The sequence below is a fragment of the Scyliorhinus canicula genome, chromosome 3 (assembly GCF_902713615.1).
Source record: "Scyliorhinus canicula chromosome 3, sScyCan1.1, whole genome shotgun sequence".
Lineage (NCBI taxonomy): Eukaryota > Metazoa > Chordata > Chondrichthyes > Carcharhiniformes > Scyliorhinidae > Scyliorhinus > Scyliorhinus canicula.
In genome coordinates, this window is record NC_052148.1 from 181,874,204 (window position 1) to 181,901,491 (window position 27,288).

A 27,288-nucleotide genomic window follows, 5' to 3' on the forward strand; every position below is an offset into this window, starting at 1 on the left:
GCTCTGTCACTTCAGGGCACCAGAGAAACCTGGCTGGCAGAAGGAACACTTTGTAAGACATTGAGTATTATATGCAAGTCTGGGAACAAACAAAAAAGAAAATAGCACGCATTAAGATAGTTGCCAAGGGACTTCCAGTTGCGGCTATGCGGAGCTAAGCCGCACATTCGGCAGCTCCCGCCAGGAACGGACTTTTGGGCTCTTTTAAGAGCCCCCAGCGGTACTTGATCGACGATTCCCGATGTGGGAAGGTGTCAGCAGCAGATCCCCAGTATTCTATGGTCTGGACCAGGAGTGGGGCCAGCAAAATAGCGGTGGCAGCGCCTAGAAAAAAGCGGGGGAAGAAAAACAAGATGGCGGCCGGCGGAGGCCTCGAGGAATAGAGGCAGTGGGCGCAGGAGCAGCAGGAGACTCTCCAGCGCTGTTTTCGGGAGCTAAAGGTGGAGCTGCTAGACTCGCTGAAGGCTAATACGGACAAGCTGCTGGCGACGCAGACAGCCCAGGGGGTGGAGATCCGGGAGCTCCGACAACAAGCCTCCGAAAGAGAGGATGAGGCCGCGGCCCTCGCGGTAAAGGTGAAGATGCATGAGGCGCTCCATAAGAAGTGGCAGGAGCGGTTCGAGGAGATGGAGAACCTGTTGAGGCAGAAACATTTGCGGATCCTGGGCCTCACGGAGGGGTCAGACCTGGGGGCCTATGTGGTCGTTTTGCTGAACTCGCTGATGGGAGCTGGGTCCTTCCAGGGGCCCTTGGAGCTGGAGGGGGCCCACAGAATACTGGCCAGGAGGCCCAAGCCGAATGAGCCGCCACGGGCGGTGCTGGTGCGGTTCCACCGGTTCGTTGACCGAGAGTGCGTGCTTAGGTGGGCCAAGAAGGAGCGGAGTACCAAGTGGGAGAACACGGTAGTGCGGATCTACCAGGACTGGAGTGCGGAGGTGGCTAAGCGGAGGGCCGGGTACAACCGGACGAAGGCGGTGCTCCACAGAAAGAGTGTGAAGTTTGGCATGTTACAGCCGGCGCGTCTGTGGGTCACCTACAAGGACCGGCACTTTCATTTTGAGTCCCCGGAGGAGGCGTGGGCCTTTATGCAGGCCAAGAAGTTGGACTCTAACTGAGGGTCGGGGGTTTGTAAATAACTGTGTTAACTTTTGGTGGGGGGGGTTCTCTGTTTCATGCTGTTTCATGCTGTTATATGCTGGTTGTGTGTTGTTTTTAGGACGGGTGGGGTGCTGTCTTTTTGCGTGGGTTCGGTGGATGGGCTCGAGTTGGGGGGTAGACTTGGAGTGTGGGGAGCTGGTGGTGGGGGCCGACAAAGGGAGCTACCCTAGAGGAGGCGGGGTCGGGCAGGGGGAAAGCACGGGCTTTTCTTTTGTTTCCTGCGCTGAGGGTGGATGGGGGCGGGGTCGGAGCTGAGAAGCGCGGGCTTTTTTCCCATGCGAGAGTGGGAGGGGGAAGAGGAGGGTCTGCTGATGGGTATGGGGGAGGAGAAGTAGCCCCACGTTGGGAGGGGTCGGAGGTGTGGCGGGAGTCACCGGGGTCAGCAGAAGTTAGCTGGCTCACAGGAGTGCTATGGAGGGAGTAACGCGGCTGGGAGGGGTCCTAGCCTGGGGGGGGGGGGGGGGCGGTGGGGGATGGGGGGGGGGGGGTTGTTGGTGGTGGGGGTACCGGCTTGCTGCTGAAATGGCCGGGAAGGAGCTGGTGTATGCAGGGGGGGCTGGGTCGGGGGTTTGCCACCGTGGGGAACGGGCCGAGTGGGGGGGCGCTGGCCTGGGGCGGGCAGGGGATGGGTTATGGCTAGTCGGCAGGGGAGGGGGGCAGGGAGCCCTCTGATCCGGCTGATAACTTGGAATGTGAGGGGGCTGGAAGGGCCGGTCAAACGGGCCCGGGTGTTTACGCACCTGAAGAGGCTGAAGGTGGACGTGGCTATGCTCCAGGAGACGCACCTGAAGGTGGCGGACCAGGTTAGACTGAGGAAGGGATGGGTAGGCCAAGTGTTTCATTCGGGGCTGGATGCAAAAAATCAGGGGGTGGCGATTCTGGTGGGAAAAAGGGTGTCGTTTGAGGCATCGAAGGTGGTGGCTGACAGTGGCGGGAGGTATGTGATGGTGAGCGGCAAGCTGCAGGGGGAGCGGGTGATGCTGGTAAATGTCTATGCCCCAAATTGGGACGATGCGGGTTTTATGCGGCGCATGTTGGGCCGCATTCCGGATCTGGAGACGGGGGGCCTGATATTGGGGGGGGGGACTTTATTACAGTGCTGGATCCCCCATTGGATCGATCCATGTCCAGGACGGGCAGGAGGCCCGCGGCGGCTAAGGGGTTGAGGGGGTTTATGGACCAGATGGGAGGGGTGGATCCTTGGAGGTTTGCAAGGCCGAGGGCCAGGGAGTATTCATTTTTCTCCCACGTGCATGAAGCCTATTCCCGGATCGATTTTTTTGTTCTGAGCAGGGGGCTGATTTTGAGGGTGGAGGATGCCGAGTATTCGGCCATAGTCATTTTGGATCATGCCCCGCACTGGGTGGACCTTGAGTTGGGGGAGGAGAGGGACCAGCGAACCGCTCTGGCGCCTGGAGGTGGGGCTGCTGGCAGATGAGGAGGTGGGCGGGTGGGTTCGGGGGTGTATCAAGAGGTAAATAAAGGCCAATGATAATGGGGAGGTCCAAGTGGGGACGGTTTGGGAGGCATTGAAGGCGGTGATTAGAGGGGAGTTGATTTCCATCCGAGCCTATAGGAAGAGGGGAGTGCAAAGAGAGAGGGAGAAGTTGGTGGGAGAGATGGTGAGGGTGGACAGGAGATACGCGGAGGCTCCGGAGGAGGGATTGCTGAGGAAGCGGCGTAATCTTCAGGCCAAGTTCGACTTACTGACCACCAGAAAGGCGGAAGCTCAGTGGAGGAAGGCACAGGGAGCGGTGTACGAATATGGGGAGAAGGCGAGTAGGATGTTGGCGCATCAGCTCCGTAAGCAGGATGCGGCCAGGGAGATTGGTGGAGGGAAGGATAGGGGAGGAAATGTGGTGCAAAGGGGGGGTGGACATTAATGGGGTTTTCAGGGACTTTTATGGGGAATTGTACCGGTCCGAACCCCCGGTGGAGGGGGGGGGGGGGGGGGGATGGGGCGCTTTTTGGATAGGCTGAGATTTCCGAAGGTGGAGGAGGGGCAGGTGGAGAGGCTGGGGGCGGCGATTGAGCTGGAGGAGCTGGTCACTGGGATAGGCAGCATGCAGTCGGGGAAGGCGCCAGAGCCGGATGGGTTCACGGTCGAATTTTATAAAATGTTCGCAGACCTGCTGGGCCCCCTGTTGGTTAGGACCTTTAATGAGGCAAGGGAGGGGGGGGCTTTGCCCCCCGACTATGTCACGGGCACTGATTTCCTTGATCCTTAAACGGGACCAAGGACCCCCTGCAGTGTGGATCATATAGGCCGATCTCGCTGTTAAATATGGATGCCAAGCTGTTGGCCACAAGGATAGAGGACTGTGTGCCGGGGGTCATTCATGAGGACCAGACGGGGTTTGTGAAGGGAAGGCAGCTGAACACCAATATATGTAGGCTTCTGAATGTTATCATGATGCTGGCGGTAGAAGGGGAGGCGGAGATAGTGGTAGCATTAGACGCGGAGAAGGCCTTTGATAGGGTTGTGGGAGGTGCTGGAAAGGTTTGGGTTCGGGGAGGGGTTTGTCAGTTGGGTGAGGCTGTTATATGAGGCCCCGATGGCGAGCGTAGCCACGAATAGGAGGAGGTCGGAGTACTTTCGGTTGTACCGGGGGACGAGACAGGGGTGTCCCCTGTCCCCCTTGCTCTTTGCATTGGCAATTGAGCCCCTGGCCATGGCGTTGAGGGAGTCGAGGAAGTGGAGGGGTCTGGTGCGGGGTGGGGAGGAGCATCGAGTGTCACTTTACGCAGATGACTTGTTGCTATTTGTGGCGGACCCAGTGGGGGGAATGTCGGAGGTGATGAAGATTCTGAGGGAATTTGGGGGCTTTTCAGGGTACAAGCTCAACCTGGGTAAGAGTGAGTTGTTCGTCGTGCACCCGGGGGATCAGGAGGAGGGGATTGGTACGCTCCCACTGAAAAGGGCAGGGAGGAGCTTTAGGTACCTGGGAGTCCAGGTGGCTAGGAGCTGGGGGTCCCTACACAAACTTAACCTCACTAGGCTGGTGGAACAAATGGAGGGGGAGTTTAAAAGATGGGACATGTTGCCGCTATCGCTGGCTGGCAGGGTGCAGTCAGTCAAGATGATGGTGCTCCCGAGGTTTTTGTTCCTGTTCCAGTGCCTCCCCATCCTTATCCCGAAGGCCTTTTTTAGGAGGGTCAACAGGAATATTACGGGATTTGTATGGGCACATGGGACTCCGAGGGTGAGAAAAATGTTTTTGGAGCAGGGCAGGGATAGGGGGGGGGGGGGGGGGGGTCTGGCGCTGCCCAACCTCTGTGGGTACTATTGGGCTGCCAACGCAGCGATGGTGCGTAAGTGGGTAATGGACGGGGAAGGGACAGCATGGAAGAGGGTGGAGATGGCGCCCTGCGTGGACACGAGCCTGGAGGCGCTGGTAATGGCGCCGTTGCCGCTCCCTCCAACGAGGTATACCACGAGCCCGGTGGTGGCGGCTACCCTCAAAATCTGGGGGCAATGGAGACGGCATAGGGGGAAGTGGGGGGCTTGATGGGAGTTCCCGATACGGGGCACCACCGGTTTGTTCCAGGGAGCATTGATGGCGGGTTTCTTGGCTGGCACAGGGTAGGCATTAGGAGGTTGAGGGACCTGTTTGTGGATGGGAGGTTTGCGAGCCTGGGTGAGTTAGAGGGGAAGTTTGGGCTCCCCCGGGGAACATGTTTAGGTACATGCAGGTTAGGGCGTTTGCCAGGCGGCAGGTGGAGGGGTTCCCTCTGCTGCCCCCACGTGAGGTACGGGACAGGGTGCTCTCGGGGGTGTGGGTTGAAGGAGGGAGGATTTTGGACGTGTACCATGTAATGCAAGAGGTAGATGAGGCCTCGGTGGAGGATCTGAAGGGTAAATGGGAAGAGGAGCTGGGTGAGGAGATTGAGGAGGGGACGTGGGCGGATGCCATGGAAAGAGTGAATTCCTCCTCTTCCTGTGTGAGGCTTAGCCTCATACAGTTCAAGGTGCTACATAGGGCTCACATGGCCGGGACGAGGATGAGTAGGTTTTTCGTGTGCTAGGTGCTCGGGGAGCCCAGCGAACCATGCCCATATGTTCTGGGCATGCCCAGCGCTGGGGGAACTTTGGAAAGGGGTAGCAAACACGGTGTCGAGGGGGTAGGATCCAGGGTCAAGCCAGGCTGGGGACTCGCAATTTTTGGGGTTGCAGTGGAGCCGGGAGTGAAGGAGGCGAAAGAGGCCGGTGTTCTGGCCTTTGCATCCCTAGTAGCCCGGCGGAGGATTCTTCTTCTGTGGAAGGATGCGTAGAGGATAGCACAATTGCTTCACTGCTCCAGGGTCCCAGGTTCGATTCCGGCTTGGGTCACTGTCTGTGCGGAGTCTGTACATCCTCCCCGTGTGTGCGTGGGTTTCCTCCCGGTGCTCCGGTTTCCTCCCACAGTCCAAAGATGTGCAGGTTAGGTGGATTGGCCATGATAAATTGCCCTTAGTGTCCAAAATTGCCCTTAGTGTTGGATGGGGTTACTGGGTTATGAGGATAGGGTGGAGGTGTTGACCTTGGGTAGGGTGCTCTTTCCAAGAGCCGGTGCAGACTCGATGGGCCGAATGGCCTCCTTCTGCACTGTAAATACTATGATAATGATATGGCGGGGTTCATCAAATTGGAGAGGGTGAAATTTGCCCTGAAGGATCAGTACAGGGGTTCTTTAAGCGGTGGCAGCCTTTCCTTGACTTCCTGGCAGAATGGTAGGAAAATAGGCCAGCAGTAGCAGCAACCCGGGGGCGGGGGTGGGGGGGGGGGGGGGGGGGGGGGGGGTTTGTTTCGGGTAGGGGAGAAATGTGTACATGTGTTTATTGAATATGCCGGGTGCTTACCTATTTCTTCTTTTTGTAGTTACGGGGGGGGGGGGGGGGGGGCTTTGGTTTTGGGGGGTTATTGTGTTTTTCTTTTTTTTTTGTTATATTTTGTGAAAATTTCAATAAAAATTATATTAACCAATAGTACCATTTTTCAGGTATTTTTGTCCAAGGATGCATAAGTGGGCAGCACGGTAGCATGGTGGTTAGCATAAATGCTTCACAGCTCCAGGGTCCCAGGTTCGGTTCCCGCTGGGTCACTGTCTGTGCGGTCTGCACGTCCTCCCCGTGTGTGCGTGGGTTTCCTCCGGGTGCTCCGGTTTCCTCCCACAGTCCAAAGATGTGCGGATTAGGTGGATTGGCTATGCTAAATTGCCCATAGTGTCCTAATAAGTAAGGTTAAGGGGGGTGTTGTTGGGTTACGGGTATAGGGTGGATACGTGGGTTTGAGTATGGTGATCATTGCTCGGCACAACATCGAGGGCCGAAGGGCCTGTTCTGTGCTGTACTGTTCTATGTTCTATGATGCATGCCACAATGTGTTGCTAGGTAACGTTGTTACTGCTGCTTTTACTCTTTCTCTTCTTCCCAGCGTACTTTGGGAAATGTAGCAATTGGGCAGTAGCATGGATAGTTCCTGGTCAGTAGCAAAGGAAATAACCTATTGGCTATGCCAATTGATGTATCAGCCATTTGTTCCATACATCTTTGGCAGATGTATGATGGTGCCGGATAGTGCAGAATGATACCCATAGAAAAAGAGGAAAAATGTGCGAGGGTTGTTGCTTCCACTGACATTACTGTTCCTCTGATGTCCTTTAAGAAGAGGAACTCAGTCCAGGACATGTAGTCATTTTCTAGGTGGAGAAACTGCTCAGGACTCTTGAACAGGAGGGACATACAAAGTGCTTTAAACATACTTAAAATGTGAAACCTCCTCCAACACAATGATATTTGGTGATAACAGAGGCACAGGTCTTGAGGAAGATCATCTTGGCACTTATGCTGAAATGTGGCACCTCATGGATGTTTGGATCCATATCATTATTCTTTTTAAATCAAACTGTTCCTTTCTATCTCATTAAATTGGAACTTTAAGCAACTTCCCTTGAATGCCCTTTTGTACCAGGTGGAAATATCACTGTTCATGGCCACTATCCAAATATTAGGAATGTATGCAGAGCTACTAATGGCTGGAATCATGCTAAATACAGGCATAATTAGACTTCCCCTCAAAATGAGTGTGAGTGAGCAGCATGAGCATAAACCTTGTAAGGAAATAACTGAAGGATGAATTTGCACTTGAGGGTCATAAAAAATGAGGTGTTCACTTAATGTTCTGGACCCCATGCTCACAGATGTGCTAGATAGAAAATTGCTGGATATAATGTGTGGTTCAATTTGATACATATCACAGAGCTGATAGGGATAATCCATGGTCACAAAATTTGATCGCTGCAGCCTTAAAAAGAATATGAGAAGATTTCTCAAGATAAAAGCTGTTAATGGTAATCTGAGTTTGTGAAATTGTAAATGTTAATGCAAGGCATGAATCTTGTAAATTATGATGTTTAAGGGGACCTGGATGCACAGTACAAGGAAAGTACATTTTTGTATGCAGGTACAGCAAACATTTGGCAAGGCAAATAGGATCTTGACATTTATTGAAACGGATTAGATAACAGAGGAACGAGTATTACTATAATTCCATGATGCTTTGGTGAGACCACATCTGGACTATTGTGTATAGTTTTAGTCTTCATGGCTGAGATTCCCCCCCCCCCCCTTCCCCCCTCCCTCACAGCGGGTTTTCCGGCGGTGGCGAAAGCTTGTCATTGACCGGTGGAGGGATCTTCTAGTCCCACTGAAGGCAATGGCGTTTTCCATGACTCACCCGCTGTGCCGCGAGGAACCTGCCGGTCAATGGCAGGCTGCTGGAAAATCCTGGCCCAAGTCTAACGAGGGATATAATTGTCTTTCAGGAAGTAGAGCAAAGTTTCGCTAGATTGGTTCCTGGTATGCGATACTGTTAATGATGATGTGCCGAGTAAATTGAGCTGATATTCCCTGAAATTTAGAAGGATGGGGGGTGGAGGTAATCCAATTAGAATATAGATAATTCTGAAGGGGCATGACAGGGTAGAACTGAAAGGCTGTTTCTCCTGGCTGAGGAATCTATACATAGGGGCATAGTCTCAGTCTAGGGGCAATCATTTGGACTGAGATGAGGAAAAATTCCAAATGGTTGTGAATCCTTGGAATTCTCTACCCTAGAAGACTGTGAAAGCTGAAATTTGGAATAGATTTAAGGCTTAGGTGGACAGATTTTGGTCTTTCAAGGGACATAGACAGCAGGTGAGAAAGTGGAGTTGTACCCTAAGATCAACCATGATTGTGTTGAATGGCAGAGAAGGCTGGACAGACCATATGGTCTTCTTTTGCTCCTATTTCTAATGTTCTATTCCATCATTGATTTCTCTTTCCCACTGCAGAACAGGAAGGCACGACAGTCACTGATGAAATTGTGATGAAATATCAACTTTGTTTCTCTCTTTACAGATGCTACAGGCCTGCTAAATATTGTGACATTATAACATTGGACCCTTTGCGCCTGTTCTGCCATCTGATAAGATCATAGTTGATCTGATTAATGCCTCAACTTCACTTCCTGTTTACCCCCAATATCATGGCTAATCATAGAAGCCCTACATCTGACCCTCTGAAAGAGCACTTCACCGAGGCACATCCCCTGCCCTATCCCTGTAACCCCGCACATTGATCAAGGCCAATCCACCTAACCTGCGCATCCTTGGACACTAAGGGACAATTTAGCATGGCCAATCCACCTAACCTGCATATCCTTGGACACAAAAGGGACAATTAGGCATGGCCAATTCATCTAACCTGCATATCTTTGGACTGTAGGAGGAAACAAGTGCATCTGGAGGAAACCCACACAGACATGGGAGAACATACAAACTCCACACAGTCACCCAAGGCCGAAATCAAACCCAGGTCCTTGGCAAAGTGAGGCAGCAGTGCTACCACTGTGCCACCATGCTGCCCTTTGACTCCCTTGTCAATCAAGAATATCTAACACAGCCTTAAACATATTCAATTACCCTGTCTCCATTGCTCTCTGGGGATGGGAATTCCAAATACTGATGACACTCTGAGAGAAAAAAAATCTCTTCATCTCCTTGTTAAATGGGAGATTCCTTATTTTTAAACTGTGTCCCCTAGTCTTACCCTCTCTCAAAAGGAGAAACATCCTCTCAGCATCCACCCTCAGGATCTTATGTTTCAATATGAACACCTCTCATTCTCCCAAACTCCAAAGGATTCAAGCCCAACCTTACCAATTTTCCACATAAGATGAATCATTCATCCCAGGAATTGAGTGAATCATCTCTGAACTGTATCTAACACAGTTATATCCTTTCTTAAATAAGGAGACCAAAACTGTACACAGCAGTTCAAATATGGACTCACAAATACCCTGTGTGATTATAGCAAAACTTCCCTACTTTCATATTCCATTCCCCTTGCAATAAATGACAACATTCCATTTGCTTTCCAGACAACTTCCTTCCCTGTATACTAACTTTCTGTGATTCATGTACTTTGACACCCAGATTATTCTGTACCTCAAGAGTTCTGCAATCTCTTTCAATTTAAATAATGTACTACTTTTGTATTTTTTTTTTAGAACATTACAGCACAGAACAGGCCCTTCGGCCCTCAATGTTGTGCCGAGCAATGATCACCCTACTCAAGCCCACGTATCTACCCTATACCAGTAACCCAACAACCCCCATTAACATTATTTTTTAGGACACTAAGGGCAATTTAGCCTGGCCAATCCACCTAACCCGCACATCTTTGGACTGTGGGAGGAAACCGGAGCACCCGGAGGAAACCCACGCACACACGGGGAGGACGTGCAGACTCCGCACAGACAGTGCCCCAGCCGGGAATCGAACCTGGGACCCTGGAGCTGTGAAGCATTGATGCTAACCACCATGCTACCGTGCTGCCCTTATTGAAACATATTGAAACATATTCTTCCTGCCAGAGTGGACAGGTTCACACATTATATTTCATCTTTTACGGGCAGCACGGTAGCATAGTGGTTAGCACAATTGCTTCACAGTTCCAGGGTCCCAGGTTCGATTCCCGGCTTGGGTCACTGCCTGTGCGGAGTCTGCACATCCTCCCCGTGTGTGCGTGGGTTTCCTCCGGGTGCTCCGGTTTCCTCCCACAGTCCAAAGATGGCAGGTTAGGTGGATTGGCCATGCTAAATTGCCCTTAGTGTCCAAAATTGCCCTTAGTGTTTGGTGTGGTTACTGGGTTGTGGGGATAGGGTGGGGGTGTGGGCTTGGGTAGGGTGCTCTTTCCAGGAGCCGGTGCAGACTCAATGGGCCGACTGGCCTCCTTCTGGACTGTAAATTCTATCTACCATTTTTTTGCCCACTCACTTAATCTATCTAAATTCCTTTGCACATTTCTTATGTCCTCCTCACAAATTACTTTCCTACCTACTTTTAGAACATAGAACATAGAACCATACAGCGCAGTACAGGCCCTTCGGCCCACAATGTTGCACCACTTTTGTGTCATCTATGATCTGCATGTTTAGTAACCATAAATTCAGTCCCTTTGTCCAAGTCATTCATATAGATTATAAATAGTTGAGGCCAGAGCATTGATCCCTGGGGAACTCAACTAGTTAGAATTTGCCAAATGGAAAATGGCCTATTTAATCCCTACTCTCCACTTTTTATTAGCTAACCAATCCTCCACCAAGGATAATCTATTACCTCTACACCATGAGCTCTTACTTTGTACAGTATCTTTTGATGGGGCCTTCTGGAAATCCAAAGTACACCACATCTGCAGGTCCCCCTTTTTCCACGTCACCTGCTACTTCTTCAAATAACGAATAAATTAGTCAAACATGATTTCACTTTTGCAATGTAAACTCTGCCTGATTGCATTAATATTTTTGAGATGCACTACTGTTATGATAGATCTCCCTATGACAGATGTTGGGCTAACTGACCTGCAGCCACCTGCTTTTTGTCACCCTGCTTTCTTGATAGAAGAGTTACATTTGCTGTTTTCCAATCTGATGGAACTTTCCAGAATCTAGGAAATTTGGAAAATTAAAACTAATGCATCCAGTATCTGTGTAGCCACCTACTTATGTTACAATAGCCACATCATCTGTGCCCCAGATGCAATGGTGAACAACCTTCCTTCAGCCAATAGCACCAGTGATATAAATAGTCAGACAGTGCATCTAAACTGGAGGTTCGGCTTTCCTCATATTTGGTTTATCTGTACATTTTGAACTGAAAATGAAAATCGCGTATTGTCACAGGTAGACTTCAAACAAAGTTACTGTGAAAAGCCCCTAGTCGCCACATTCCAGCGCCTGGTACAGGAATTGAACCGTGCTGCTGGCCTGCCTTGGTCTGCTTTCAAAGCCAGTGATTTAGCCCTATGCTAAACAGCCCCTTTGCACAATTACCCACCTAAATAATGACCATCTGCAGAACTATTCAATGCTGGAAATATATTTGACCTCATTCTTATCTTAATAAAGGCATTCTAAATACTGGGTTTGGAGGTATAATTATTTTACCCAGCAGGACAAGAGATACTTACAGGGCGGGACTCTCTCAAACCCCCGATGGCCCCACGCCGGCGTAAACAAATGGCGCCAACCACTCCGGTGTCAGGCCAACCAGAGGTTGCGGAATCCTCCGCACTTCTGGGGGCTAAGCCGGCGGCGGGGGGGGTTGGTGCCGGGCCAACCGGTGCCGAGGGGCTGACACGAGTTAGTGCATGCGGAGAACCACTGGCATGGCTCAGCGGATGCGCAGACCAGCCGGCGTGTTCTTGCGCATGCGCTGGGGGGTGTCTTCTCCGCGCCGGCCATGGTGGAGCCCTACAGAGGCTGGCACAGAAGGAAGGAGTGCCCCCATGGCACAGGCCCACCCACAGATCGGTGGGCCCCGATCACGGGCCAGGCCACCGTGGGGGCCCCCCTGGGGGCTGGATCCCCCTGCGATCCCCCGAGGACCGCACCAGCCGGCCTACCAGCCAGGTTCCGCCATGTGGGACCATGTCCATTTCACGCCGGCGGGACTGGCCAGAAACTGACGGCCGCTTGGCCCATCGGGGCCTGGAGAATTGCCGGGGGGGCCGCTACTAACAGCCTCCAATCGGCATGGCGTGATCCTAGCACCCGCCTGAAAACCGGCACCGGAGAATACGGCAGCCTGCGTTGGAGCGGCGGGGCGGAATTCACGCTGCCTCCCCGGGGATTCTCCGACCTGGCGGGGGGTCGCAGAATCCCGCTCATAACCTCTACACCTTCACAAGGTGTTTAACTTAATGAGTACCTTAGCAGCTAACATACTAAACCTCCCTTTTTTCTCTTTGAATTGTCGCTGTAGTAAGTTCACCAGTTGGTGCACTCACAAGAAGTTGTTGCTAAAAAGCGCATCAACATCCCCATGAACCATTGCTGTCCAACCTGACTTATTTTCTTGAAGAATGTGGCCGACAGGCACTGAGTTTCTTTAATCTCATCCTCTCCTAATGCAGTGCTGTAGCCCTTTTCTGACTCACATCCTTTTCTACGAGATACTTGACACTTTTGCAGTGCTATATATTTCTAGGTATCTAGAAGGAAACCACGGCACCGCTGTGGGAGAATGATGTAAATCCCGAAGAAAATTATCTGCCATCACAAATTGTTGGGTGTTGATTACTTTGGGGCATATTATTGTGTGATATAGTTGACAATGCGTTGCTAGATTCAAATGCAGTGGCGTTGTGCTATTGCCCCTGGATTAATAACCCAGAGAGAGTGGTTCGAATCTCACAACAGCAGATGATGAAATCTGAATTCATTAAAAAAATTAAAAGCCCAATGAAATGATTGTTGTAATAACCCATTTGGTGCACTCATGTCCTTTAGGGAAATAAATCTGTTGTCCTTACCTGGTCTGCTTTATACGTGACTCCAATAAATGTCCTCTGAACAAACCACTCAGTTCAAGGGCAATTAGGCATGGGCAACAAGTGCTGCCACAGCCAGAGATGCCCACATCCCATGAATGAATATTAAAGAAACTGGGTCCCTTTTGATCTGAAACTTGCACCTGAATTTATCATGTCCAGATTTACAATTCATCTCAAATACTGTGCATCCAATACATCCTTTCCCTTCCTGTACATGGAAAGTAATGCCATAACAGGCTGAAATGATCTGGTTATATTTGCTTGTGACTTGAAAATGTTGTATAAACAGGAAGGTACAGCAAGGCAATAAAAAGAGGCGCATTCCCACAGAGATGTAAAATTTATTTTCCTTGAACGTGGGAGTGAAAATTGTCTTTGCCGGTAAAGTAAAAAGGGCTCATCGTGAATTAGCAGCCTGTGTTACACTACGCCTGATTTCCTTTTCCACTGAAGTCAATGAAGAGGAAAATTGCGTCCAGTGCGAAACTGACTGCTGAGGGGTGAGCCCCTCGTGCGCAACTGGTGAAGATCAATATCACCCCTATGTTTCTTCAAGTATGACAACCGCAGGGATTTTTGGATGAAACACCTTGTCAGTCTCTCAGCAGATCTTCAAGAAGTGATGCGGTAGATAGATAGTATGAATTGCAGTTCATCCAGAGTTCAGATAGCTTGGCAGGCATGAAGCTGTGATTTATACCATGGAATCTGTCTTCTGTTACTACTGTTCCCTCAACATAAATTAACAGACGGACTGAGAGTTTAATGGATCTTACACCGTATAAGGTGAGCTACTGGTGTCTGGATTCTCGTTACTTCTTCTCCGGGTTTGCCTTAATGGCTCACTAATGAGTGAGACTAGAATGGTTAGTGCCTCCATCTTTCAGAGGGTGGTCATGCCCAATAAATTTGAGTGATTTTTTTTGAGCAGTGCGACCAGATGTAGATGATGGTAGTGCAGTTGGTTTGTTTACATGGACTTTAGCAAAGCCTTTGACAAAGTCCCACATGGAAGACTTATAAAGAAGACAAATGCACATGGGATACAGAGTAACTTGGTATGGTAGATTCAAATTTGGCTTAGCTATAGGAGACAGAAGGTGATGACAGATGGCTGTTTTAGTGACTGGAAACCAGTATCCAATGGCGTACCACAGGGATCTGTGCTGGGTCCCCTATTGTTTGTCATTTATATAAATGACATAGATGACTATGTGGGGAATAGGATCAGTATGTTTGCGGATGGCACAAACATCGGCCAGGTGGTTAACAGTGAGTTGAGGGGGGCATGTGACGCAGTGGTTAGCACTGGGACTGCAGTGCTGAGGACCTGGGTTAAAATATCGATCCTGGGTCACTGTCCATGTAGAGTTTTCACATTCTCCCCATGTCTGTGTGGGTTTCACCTTCACAACCCAAAGATGTGCAGGTTAGGTGGATTGGCCATGCTAAATTGCCCCTTAATTGGAAAGAAAATAAAAATAATTGGGTCCTCTAAATTTTTTTTAAGAGGCTTCCCGGCGCCAGGGTCCCAGGTTCGATTCCCCGCTGGGTTGCTGTCTGTATGGAGTCTGCACGTTCTCCCCGTGTCTGCATGGATTTCCTCCGGGTGCTCCGGTTTCCTCCCACAGTCCAAAGACGTGCAGGTTAGGTGGATTGGCCATGCTAAAATTGACCTTAGTGTCCAAACAAAGTTAGGAGGGTTATTGGGTTACGGTGATAGGGTGGAAGTGAGGACTTAAGTTGGTCGGTGCAGACTCAACGGGCCGAATGGTCTCCTTCTGCACTGTATGCTCTGTGTAATCTATGTAAAAAAAAGTGAATTTGAGGTTTGAGTGTCTTGGGTTACAAGAAGATACAGACGGGATGGACAAGTAGGTAGAAAAGTGGCAATGGAATTTAACCCTAAAAAGTGTGAGGTGTAATAGGAATAATGTGACAAGGAAGAATTCAATGAATGGCCTGACAGTTTTGAAGTTCAGAGGAATAAAGGGACCTTGGCGTATTTGTTCATAGACCCCTGAAGGCAGAAGGGCAGGTTAATAGGCAGTGAGAAGTCATATGGGACACTTGCCTTTATCAATCGGAGCATAGATTACAAAAGCAGGGAGGTCATGTTGGAGTTGTAAAGAACTTTGGTGAGGCCACAGCTGGAGTACTTTGTGCAGTCTTTGTGTTAGGAAGGATGTGATTGCATTGGAGGGGGTGCAGAGAAGATTCACCAGCATTTTGCTTGGGATGGAACATTTAAGTTATGAAGAGAGGTTGGATAGGCTTGTATGGGCTGTTTAGCACAGGGCTAAATTGCTGGCTTTGAAAGCAGGCCAGCAGCACGGTTCGATTCCCGTAACAGCCTTCCCGAACAGGCGCCGGAATGTGGCGACTAGGGGCTTTTCACAGTAACTTCATTGAAGTCTACTCGTGACAATAAGCGATTTTTTTCATTTTTGTGTTGTTTTTGCTGGAACAGAGAAGACTGAGGGGCGACCTGGTTATGAGGGGCATGGACAGAGTGGATAGGGAACAGCTGTTCCTGTAGTTGAAGAGTCAGTTACAAGGGGACACAAGTTCAAGATGAGAGGCAGGAAGTTTAGGGGGGAATTTGAGGAAAAGCCTTTTTACCCAGAGGGTGGTGATGGCCTGGAATGCACTTCCTGGGAGGGTGGTAGAGGCGGGTTGCCTCACATCCTTTTAAAAAATACCTGGATGAGCATCATCACCTGTGAACGTCAAGGCTATGGGCCAAGTGCTGGCAAATGGAATTAGGTAGGCAGGTCAGGTGTCTTTAATACGTCGGTGCAGACTTGAAGGGTCAAAGGGCCTCTTCTGCACTGTATTATTCTGTGATTCTGTCAATCCACATGTCGACTTTTCATTTTTAAATAAATTTAGAGTACCCAATTTTTTTTTCTCCAATTAAGGGGCAATTTAGCGTGGTCAATCCTCCTAACCTGCACACCTTTGGGTTGTGGGGGTGAAATCCACGCAGACATGGGGAGGATGTGCAAACTCCACACGGACAGGTGACCCAGGGTCGGGATTCGAACCCGGGTCCTCAGCGCCACAGTCACAGTGCTAACCACTGCGCCACATGCCACCCTCACATGTCCACATTTCAAGCCACCGAGGATATTTTGGCTTCATTAACTTCTGAACAAAGCCACTTAAATTAGGAAAAGAAATACATGTATGAATCACTGAGCTTAATTTTGCCCATTGTATGGCTGGCCTGATAATGGCCACAAAATGCGTGTTTCTGGCCTTCTCTCCTAATTTTACTGGCAGCAGCCATTAAGTGGGTCTGACTGGGTGAAGTGAGTTACATTCAATACTGTCACAAAGCATTAGAATGGTCTCAAAGTCATAGCTGGCTGAAGTCATTTTTAAATCAAATAACTCCAAATGTCTAATGTCATATATAAGAACATAGCAAATTGTACATTAGTCACAATTAGGCCTAAACCTTTGGAGAGCATTGGGATTATACATTGTTGAGTTCAGCCTAAGGGAACATCTAAAGAGGGAGATGGATGAAAGGGCTACACTGGAGAATTTCATTTTGTGGGAGCCATGAAAAAGCTTTAGTCATGTGAGCATCGTATTAAGGTGGCAAAATTCCTTTGTCACAATGGGTGGAATCACCTCCACTTTAAAGATCGTCAAGAGCAAGTGTTGACCCTGGCCTCACTCATGTTAGAGGTGCAGCCTGTGGTGTGATCCAATAGGAGGTGGCCAATTAACGATGAAGTGTGGGACCCAGACATGAGATACATAATGGAGGGCCCACAGTACTGGATAGCCAGCACCCCATTGGGAGATATGGGTGCTGCTGAGCAAATGGTAAGGGCGAGGGCATCTCAATATGGAAGAGCTGTCAAAAGACTTCAGTGTGTTAATAACAATGAAGGCACCCAGCTGGTATCGCCATCAGTGCAGAGGAGGATTCTTCTACAAGAAAGCTTTTGACCCTCTAACCAGCTGCCATCTTTGATGCACTGTTGGTCTCCTGAGACAGTACAGGGCCCACAAGTCTTCTCCAAGATTGCTTTGCTGGCCCTAATGGAGGGCTAATTGGCCTTTTACATACCTTCATTGCCTGTGTCTATGGTTCAGCTCACCAGGCTAAATCGTTGGCTTTTAAAGCAGACCAAGCAGGCCAGCAGCACGGTTCGATTCCCGTACCAGCCTCCCCGGACAGGCGCCGGAATGTGGCGACTAGGGACTTTTCACAGTAACTTCACTGAAGCCTACTCGTGACAATAAGCGATTTTCATTTTTTCATTTCATTTCATGCACCCAATGTGCCTCGCCCTAAATTTCCAAATCCCCCCACCTCCAAAACTGTGCCTTGGGGGCTCAGTAAGCTCGGGTCATTTTATCTCAATATACAATGTTGTATCTCTCTTGCTCCCTTTCTCACTGATATTTGGCATCTGTACTGTATTGGGAAATTGAAGCCCCTCATGCAAGAAGCGTCCTCGAGGTGGTATTCTCATAACTTTATTATGCAAAATTATGCACTTACTGCCCTTAGGCTGCTATTTTGAACAAGTGCCCTGATTCTGGCAGCCAGAGACAGGCCCCACTATCCCCCACAGTACAAATTTTGACTTCCCTTGACAAGGGGGGATCCCTAACCCCTTCATCAAGGAGGGCATCCTCTCCCCATGAGAATGACCCAGCCCCCACCCACCCACCACCCCTAGCCACATCCCCTCAGTCACCGCTTCTGCTGACCCCTCCCTAAGTGTTTTCTGCAGTTAGAAAAGAGGAAGTGAAAGCACTTGGTATTTTTGAAGTGGCCATCAGCTGTCAATCAGAACAAGGATGTTTCTAAACATTACTAGGATCAATGGAGGGTACTTAAGAGGCATTCAAGCGTGAAGGGAAAGATAAATAAACAAGCCTCCTGTGCTGCTTTGTTCTTTGATGGTTTAAACCTTCAAGCTGTCAATCAAAGGCTAGTTAAAGGCACTGCAATGTGAAATTGAGTGAATGCTTAGCATTTCAAAGCATCTCAGGGAATTCCAATGCTTTTTGAATGTTGTGGGCTTTCTAGGAAGTCATAAACATGTCAAAAAGCTGTAGTTCTGAGTGAATAGGGCTGAGGGAGCAAATGTGAGAAAAGGGAAAGTCTTCCTGGCTTGAATCTATTCTGCTCATCAGCTGATAGGCACAGCAGATCAGAGTGAGAAGGTCACTACAAAGTTTAAAAAGCTCAAACAAAGATGTTGATGAACAGAGGCATCATTCAAAGAGTAATCTTCAGGAACCCCAGGGCTGGAAGGGCCAGTCCAGACACAGGAACTCACATCCTGGGCTATGCTCCCAGGATCAATCCCTTACCCCAAGCCCACCCAACCCCCAGGTTCCTTGGAAGACCCTCCCTCCACAACCTGGCTGCAGAAAAGGGGTGTGTGAGCGATAGGCTAACCTTCTTAGCCCCACTTGGGGTCCAGTCCCATAACTACACTTCTCAATACTTGACCCAAGGCCCACCCGGTGGAGTTCCTGCTGGGGGTCGGAGCATATCTTGGGGGGGGGGGGGCATGTGGAATTCAGGCTTCCAGACTGTTAATCGCATTCAAATGACATTGTTTGCATGTTTCTCATTTTAATAAGTTGTGAGAGGAAGTTCTCAGTCCTCTGCCTCCTTTTGATCCTACTATAACATTGGTGACTGCTGTGAAGGGGATCTAGTATAAAGATCTTCAAGATTCCCATTGATTAAGAAGCAATTGAGAGATTGTTGTAAATTGCTGATATACAGAAATCTTCCCTTTTCTGGGGTGTTCTGACCTGGTCTGGCCTGGGCAGGAAAATCATAACCTACTCTTTGAAGGCAGTTCCACCCAAATGGCAGCTTCTATGGGATTGAAATATTCAAATCAGAACATAATAATTAAAATACTTTACAGTTTCTGTAGAGTTTCTGAGTAGGAAAACCTCTGCAGAAATTCATCTCCTTAATCTGATCTCCATTACTTGTCATGAATGAGTCAGGAAGACGCGATCAGTCTTAAAGAGAATGGTGCCAGGAAGAGACTCCTAAATACCCTATACTAAATGGCTGTACCAAGTATGTACGTCATTAGCTTTTCCTATCAATCTGTTTACAACTGTACTGTTGTCCACACAAAACATTGAGACAACCCAACAGTCGTTTCTGTGGTAACCGTAGAAGAACAAACAGCCTGATTTCCTTTTATTTGTTTTCTAATGTTTCCACAAAGTTCCTAATTTTTCTCCTTTCCACTATTTGATGTTCTACTAAAGAGTTATACTTCCCCTTATATTCCTTAATGTCAACCAAATAGATTCAGTTTTGCAGCATCCCTTCTATATTCCTCGGGATGGGGTGGATTTCTACGGGTTCTCTCAACCTATCGCCATAACTATTAAAGACAATCAACAGAAGCCTGTTTGAAGATGTCAGCAACAAGGGGCTACCATAATTGTCTGTTGAAGTAACAGTTGGAGGTCAGTAGTCACATTCATTAAAAGCAGATTTTAAGGGAGAGAGAAGAATTTTCAATTAACAATTCTTCTTAAAGAGTTGTGATTTTGAATTGCAGCGTGGCTCTCAACAGGGGCAAAGAAATAGAGCTAATTTGGCCTTGCTTCTTGATCATGAAGCAGGAACAAAATAGGTACAGTTACAAAAGGCAATGTAGGGTGTCCACAGGACACCTGAAATCCATTCAATGCTCTATTGTTGCCGGTGATATTCAGGCATCTCTGGCACCACCTCTTAGCCTTTGCATTGGCTAATTATTACAGACAGGAGAGAAATAGACAAACTGTACCAATTTATTCCTACCCCCAACCCTGTCTGTGAAGAGTTTAGGTTATTGGGCCGTAACTCCTGGGCTCCCTGGCACTGGATTTGGGGGTACCTCAAGCGACTTTAATCGCTAACTCCAGACAGTTCCGCCAGAGTTACGCTAATAGATATGTAAAAAAAGGTACAAGAAATAAACTCTATTCTAAACTTCTTTGTAACTATTTTAAACACCCAGACCAATCCCCACACGGGGCTCCCCTCAACCCTGGACCGAACCTGGCTTGCGCATGAGTGGACAACGCCCCTGAAGTCTGACCCCACCCTGAACTGATGTGTGCCCCCCCACCCCCCCCTCCCGGTGTCTGACCCCACCCCCGGTCCATCCCCCACATCCACCCAATTCAACCCCCCCCCACCCTGACACAGCTGGACCCCCCCCCCCCCCCCCCCCAACCCGGCCTGATCCCCCATCGTAACCTGACCCCCCCCCCCCGGTGTCTGACTCCACCCCCCATGTACGATGATCCACAGCAAACACGAGTTAGGATGAACTCAGAAGCTTTAGTTTATTTTCGCTTTCAAAACTCGTGAGTTGTGAGCAACTTTCCGATCCACTCACACTCACACACAGTCACACAAACACAGACACGCACACAGTAAAATGGAAGGGATAGAGAAAGAGAGTTTTACACTACAAGAACTAAAGAATATTAGTTCACGTGATTTTCGGAATCCAAAGTCAGGGTCCAATGATGAATTCTTTCACACAGACATTTAAGTTCAGCTAGCTGAAGTCCAGTGTTGTAGTGTTCATTTTCAGTTGGTGCTGATAACACAAGTATGTACACAGAGGTGGGGTTGGTTCTGTTTGTGATAGCAGATAATATTCCAGCAGGGACAGGCTTGATGAGGAGGCTGTTGTTCTACTGGAGGGGCCTTCTTTTTGGTGGCTTACTGTGGTGAATGTATAACCTATAAATTCACACTGTATATTATTGTGTCTCTGCGGGCTCCATCTGTGAGCCGTTGCGCGGCTCTGCCCACAGGGGGAGATGAGGAGCATGTACAGGTCTCTGCCCTGGGGCTCCACCCCCAGCAGGAAGTATAAAGTGCTGCGGTCTTGTGAGCCTGCCTTCAGTTCAGCTAGTCGCAGGCAGGCTCAGTTGTAAGTCGATTAAAGCCACAGTTTACTTCAACTCGTGTCTCTGAATGGTCGCATCACTTACCAGTTGGATGTTAAAACAGCAAACTGATGCTTTCTCAGTTCTCAAAAGCATACAGAGATTTCAAAATGGCCACTTGAGGAAACATTCTTCTCCACAATTACTTCAAAAGGAATGTTTATCCAGTGTTTGGAACTGACTTTGATTCCAGGACTGATTAGGTCCCAGATATAAGTTGTTGAAAGAGGTATCAATATTGAGGATCTGACATTGTCTAGCCAGACCCACTAGCAAGGTAAGCTTCTGGTCATGCAAATAATGTCCTATGGTTCACTTTAGACATGGGACTGGGCAGTCCGCTGTGTGATATAAGCCTGTTAGCAACTTTGCAGGCACGACAAGTGTTGATGTGTGAGCCTCCTGGTTTTGTGATTACCAGGAATCTGTACAATGAGGTGTGAGATTCCAAAAGCTGAGAAAATAATTATTTTGTTCTTGAAACCTCTCTGGGATAACTCATTGATGAAGGGCCAACCTAGTAGCTGTGTGACTTGTAGCAGCCATTCATTTAAAAAAAGCAATGGGGATAACGTTTTTAATACATGATGTTGGATTTATTCTCATGTTGAAGGAACCCAACATTATTAACAATGAAGGGCCTAATGCAGACTTAAGAGCCTGCTACAAAATACGTTAAAGACTGATTGGAGGATGCATTAGACAAGTTCTGCTTAATTGTCCATGTCATCTGTGACCTGATCATGGTTCAGTAAGTGTTATAACCCCAAAAGGTCCACAGAGAAACCATTATCAATCTCCCCATGGGGCTCATGCAAGACGCACTTTTCACGTGGGGAATGATTATTGGCTGTCCCAACAGAAACTCAGATTGTAGATAGTTACTGCTGTGGGCAGATTATTGTTAGGAGTAAAATAAACCTTTATCATTCCTACTGCTAGCTTCCATTAAGGTAAGAGACCTCTGGAGCCCATAAACCACATAAGTTTTTCAATTTTTATTTTAGCATAATGAGGAGTCAGAATGAACACTCTTCTTCCCCCATCCCAGCTCCACAGTGACGCTGCAAGCTCCAGCTTTTTCATTCATAATTTCTTGCACACCCTCCCCCACTACCCTATCCATCACACCCAGGTTGCTGTGAAGGTCACAGATGGACAAATTGGTCTTCAGAAAATTGGATGTCCAGTTAGTTGGCACCTAGCGCTCATCAGGATTATTCAAGTGAGACCCAATTTTGGACAAGCATCTGACCTCAGGCCTGAACAATTTTCTTCCCCATGATTGTGGCCATAAATCTTCCTTTAATGAAAAGATATAAGGCATAATTCAGCAACCGCATTGCGCCCGGCACGAAAATAGCAGGAAAGACCAAAATCGAGATTTGCGCCGGCCGCAAACCATTTTGCAATTCACCCAACCCATCCCAATGGCAAGTTCTGGATCTCTGGTAATAATAGTGAGGTGCTTGTAGCAGCCAAAAACGGTAGCGACGCCAATGTAGGCTAGAGGCAGAACCACACATTCAGGAAGCCATCGCACACCCTAAAGACCTGGCCATCCACCAGGCTGAGGAGGGGGCCCAAAGAGGAGCCCAGCCAAGGTGTACAGGAGTCGCTGGTCATTCCATGAGCTGACAGACAACATATGCTACAGAAGACTCCGTCTCACCATGGAGACAGTCCGGCACCTGCGCCACATCCTCACGCACATGGCATCCCAAGGAGGAAGACACGCGCTCCCGGGTAGCTATGAAGGTCACTCTGGCCTTAAACCTCTATGTCATCAGGTCATGCCAGGACTCAAGCGGGGATTTGTGTGGCATTTTCCAATCTTTAGCCCACAGGTGAATCCGGGAGATGACGGATGCTCTATATGCCGGGCATCAGACTAGTTCACCTTTGACTTGGTTCATGCCCACCAAGATGCCCGGGCTGCAGGATTTGCTGCGATCGCCAAGATGCCCCAGGTCCAGGGGGCGATTGATGGCACACATGACTTCCTGTAAGAACCAGGGAGTACCCTAGATTAACAGGAAGGGTTTCCACTCCTTGAATGTTCAGATTGTGTACGACCACCATCTCTGTTGCATGCACGTATATATACCTTGGGAGCGTGCATGACAGCTACATCCTGGGGCACTCTGAGATCCCCGATGTCTTCAAGGACAGGATAGGGGTTGGCTTGTGAGGGACAAGCAATGCCCGTTTAGGTCATGGCTGATGATGCAGGTGTGGAGGCCAGAAATCTGATACAATGAGGCCCACGCTGCCACCTGTGCTGTAATTGAGCAGTGCATTGGACTGCTGAAAATGTGGTTCTGATATCTTGACCGCTCTAGTGGAGCCCTACAGTACACCCCATAGAGGGCTTCCCATTTCATGGTGGTCTGCTGTGTCCTCCAAATTCTGGCATAGTAGCAGAGGAACATGCTCGAGGAGGAGGAAGTGAAGGGACATGAGGCCTTGTTTGAGGAGGAAGAGGAGGAAGAGGAGGCTGTAGCCATCTGGGATGGCCACTTTCAGTATATAAAATGGACATTCACAGAGCCTATAGGGAAATATGGACAATACAAAGCAACAAGCAGGCACAGAGCATGAATGTATATTTGGAAGACAGACTGTAGACGGAACCGAAACTCTGGGTCGATTTACATATTGATGGCCCATCTCCGGGAAACAAAGGACTAATGCTCAGGTAACCGATACTGTCCCAGACAGTCCGGCGCCACTATCCCATCAAGAAGACACAAACAAAGCAAGGCCAGCGGCCACTTAGGACACGCCCAGCCATCAAGGCACCCACCCCTTTATTGGCTTAGATCGAAGGCAGTGATCAAGAAGCGGCCCAATTAATTGGGACCAAGTTTAAGGCCCGCCTAAAAGTGTGCAAAGCCCCTCCAAGTATAAGAAGGAACCCCCGCCAAAGGTTCAGCCTCTTGGATTTGGCTATCAAGCAGAGAGACCCATCCACCAGCACCAGCAGAAGCAGTAAGTTCAAGTTCAACGCTTGCTACCAGACGGATGACCTTAGCTATTCTCCTGTTACCTCTTCGAACCCAACAGCCTCAGATCCGAACAACAGCCATTGTTCCTCTGACCTAAGTGGGCACCCGAAGTTAAGTATAGGTGTTAGTGATAGATATAGTTTAGCCTGGAGTGTTATTGTGCATGAGTAAATCATACTCATCCGGAGTTATGAGGATTGGCTTATGAGGAGAGACTGAGTAGACTGGGACTATACTCATTGGAATTTAGAAGAATGAAGGGCTCTGATGGAGACATAGAAAATTATGAAGGGAATAGGTAAGATAGAAGCAGGGAGGTTGGTTCCACTGGTGGGTGAAACTGGAACTAACTGGGGCATAGCCTCAAAATAAGGGGGAGCAGATTTAGTACTGAGTTGAGGAGGAACCTCTTCACCCAAAGGGTTGTGAATCTGTGCAATTCCCTGCCAGCGAAGCAATTGAGGCTGCCTCGTTGGATGTTTTTAAGGCAAAGATAGATAGATTTTTGAACAGTAAAGGAATTAAGGGTTATGGTGAGCAGGCAGGGGTGCTGAGTCCACAAAAATATCTGTCATGATCTTATTGAATGGCTGAGTAGACTCGAGGGGCCAGGTGGCCTACTCCTGCTCCGAGTTCTTACATTCTTATGTCAGGATGGGTGAGATTCAGAAGAGCTGGAGATCGCTGTCTTCTCCTTGGTGGAAGGCTCCTGGTTGGGTTCCAATGCTCGCTCCTCCCTGGTGGTGCCTGTGGGGCCCTGGGGTGACTCCATGGGATAGAGTGGCTCCAGAAACTTATGAGTCACCTGATTCTGCCAGTCCTGGAGATTTGGGGCAGCACGGTAGCATGGTGGTTAGCATAAATGCTTCACAGCTCCAGGATCCCAGGTTCGGTTCCCAGCTGGGTCACTGTCTGTGCGGAGTCTGCACGTCCTCCCCGTGTGTGCGTGGGTTTCCTCTGGGTGCTCCGGTTTCCTCCCACAGTCCAAAGATGTGCGTGTTAGGTGGATTGGCCATGCTAAATTGCCCATAGTGTCCTAATAAGTCAGGTTAAGGGGGGGGGTTGTTGGGTTACGGGTATAGGGTGGATACGTGAGTTTGAGTAGGGTGATCATTGCTCGGCACAACATCGAGGGCCGAAGGGCCTGTTCTGTGCTGTACTGTTCTATGTTCTATGTTCTATGTTCTATGTTCTATTCCCCATTGTCTGCATATGCTGTTGACACCCTCAGCAATAGTCCTCAGTGACTGAGCCATGGCCTGGAGTGCCCCTCACCACTGGGATATGAAGTTGAGGCCCTCAGTCATGGTCATCACAGACTGAGCTATGCCTTGGACACCATCACTCAAGGGGCGAATATCGTGCTCCAGGTTTTCAACTGTGGGCACCACCCGAGCAGTGTGGGCCTCAGTGCCACACATTGCTGGTACCATCCCCTCCGTTTGAAGGCTTTGAAACTTCTCCAATCGGCCTTGCTGGCCCTGGAATGTCACTGACACTCACTCCTAAACCATGGAGGTTTAGGTTTCCGAGGGTTAAAAGGAGTATTCCTTTTTTCACATGCCCACTGGGTGTACTCCCAAATAAACTTCTTTGTGGTGAGTAGGCCTCTTCTCTCGGGAGTGAAGGAGATGAGTTACTCATCTCATGAGGGAGATCGTTATATTGGATCATGCTCCGCATTTTGTGGATCTGTTGTTGGAGCTGGGCCGCTCTCAAAGACCCCTGTGTAGACTGAGCATGGCACTGCTCGTGGATAAGAGTTTTGTGAGTGAGTATCCTCTGCTATTGGGGAGTATGTTAAGTTTAACAGGAATGAAGCGGTCTCACTGTCCATGCTCTGGGAGGCCCTGAAGGTGATATTTAGGGGCAAAATAATCTTGTTTAAGGCACTTAAGGATAAATCAGAGAAGGTGGAGAGACATTCTCGTGGTGCACCCCCAGTCCTCGATAGCCCCGATACCAGGATTACTGGCTCACAGAAAGAAGTTGCAAATGGAGTTTGAGTTGTCGACAACGGGAAGTCACTGACCCAGTTGTGTCACTCGAGGGGGACTTTCTATGTATACGGGAAGAAGGCCAGCCATCTGTTGGCTCACCAGCTGAGCCGGCAGGCAGTTCCCGGGCAGTTCCCAGGGACTCAGTTGGCGGGGTAGTTTCTGCCCCAGAGAAGATGAATGAGGTGTTTGAAGGTTTCTATCGTGGGTTGTCTGAACAGAGCCGAAGCTGGGGACTCATTGAGTCCATTTTTGGATGGATTGACCTTCCCAGAGGTGGAATAGGAGAAAAGGCAGAAGTTACAGGCGTGGATTGGGTTGGAAGAGCCCATGAGTTGTATTTGGTTAATGCAGGCGGGTAAGGCACCGGGATCGGATGGATTCCCCATTGAATTTTATAAACAGTTTGCTGGACAACTGGTCCGTTTTTGCTAGATATGTTCAATGATTCCATATCTTGTTGCTGTTTGCATTAGCAACCGAGCCGCTGGCCATTGTATTGAGATCATCTACCAGGTGGAGGGGGATAGAGCATGGGGAGGGAGGAAGCATTGGGTGTCCTTATATGCGGACTGTCTGGTACTATATGTTATGGATCCTTTCTCCAATATTGGGAAGATAATGGAGCTGCTCAGGAGGTTTGGCACCATCTCGGGGTACAAGCTAAATCTGAGTAAGAACAAAGTTTTTATGGTGAACCCCACTGGGGAGGGGAGCTGGCCTGGGGAGGCTGTCGTTCCGTCTGGCCAAGATTAATTTTCAGTATTTCAGTATCTGGGTGACCCATGATTGGCTCAATGTTTCTGGTCTGGTGGATAGAGTTCTATGCTTCTATGACAGGCGGTCGGTAGCGGGGTTAGAGGGAGCAGAAGAGATTTGTCTTCTTAGTTGGGTTAAAGGCTTGCAAAAGTTTTGTTTTCTGTATGGAGGTTGGGGTTCGGGGGGTCTGGCTGGCTGTAGTTTAAAAAAATGTATTAATAGTTATTTATTTCTCTATAAATTTAGAGTACCCAATTATTTTTTTCCAATTAAGGTGCAATTTAGCACGACCAATCCATCTACGCTGCACATCTTTGGGTTGTGGGGGTGAGACCCAAGCAGACACAGAGAGAATGTGCAAATTCCACACGGACAATGACCTGGGGCTGGGATCGAATCCCGGTCCTCAGAGCCGTGAGGCAGCAGTGCTAACCACTGCGCCACTGTGTCACCCTGGGCTGGGAAGAGTTTAAGGCGAGGGGTTGGAGTTATATTGTTGGTGGGTTTGTTTGTTCTAATGAAACTTTAGTTTGAGTAAAATATTT

At 48.9% G+C, this 27,288-nt stretch overlaps 1 protein-coding gene and 1 long non-coding RNA gene across 3 annotated transcripts in view; one reads left to right on the top strand and one right to left on the bottom strand.

The window, feature by feature from the left end:
• Nucleotides 1-27,288, bottom strand: part of synpo2b (synaptopodin 2b) — a 221,485-nt gene that overhangs the window by 146,249 nt on the left and 47,948 nt on the right. The window lies entirely within an intron of this gene.
• LOC119963166 overlaps nucleotides 25,211-27,288 on the top strand; it is a 31,151-nt gene continuing 29,073 nt past the window's right edge. Inside the window, exon 1 of the long non-coding RNA XR_005460042.1 lies at nucleotides 25,211-25,585. This is a non-coding gene — a long non-coding RNA (uncharacterized LOC119963166). The remainder of the gene's footprint in view (nucleotides 25,586-27,288) is intronic.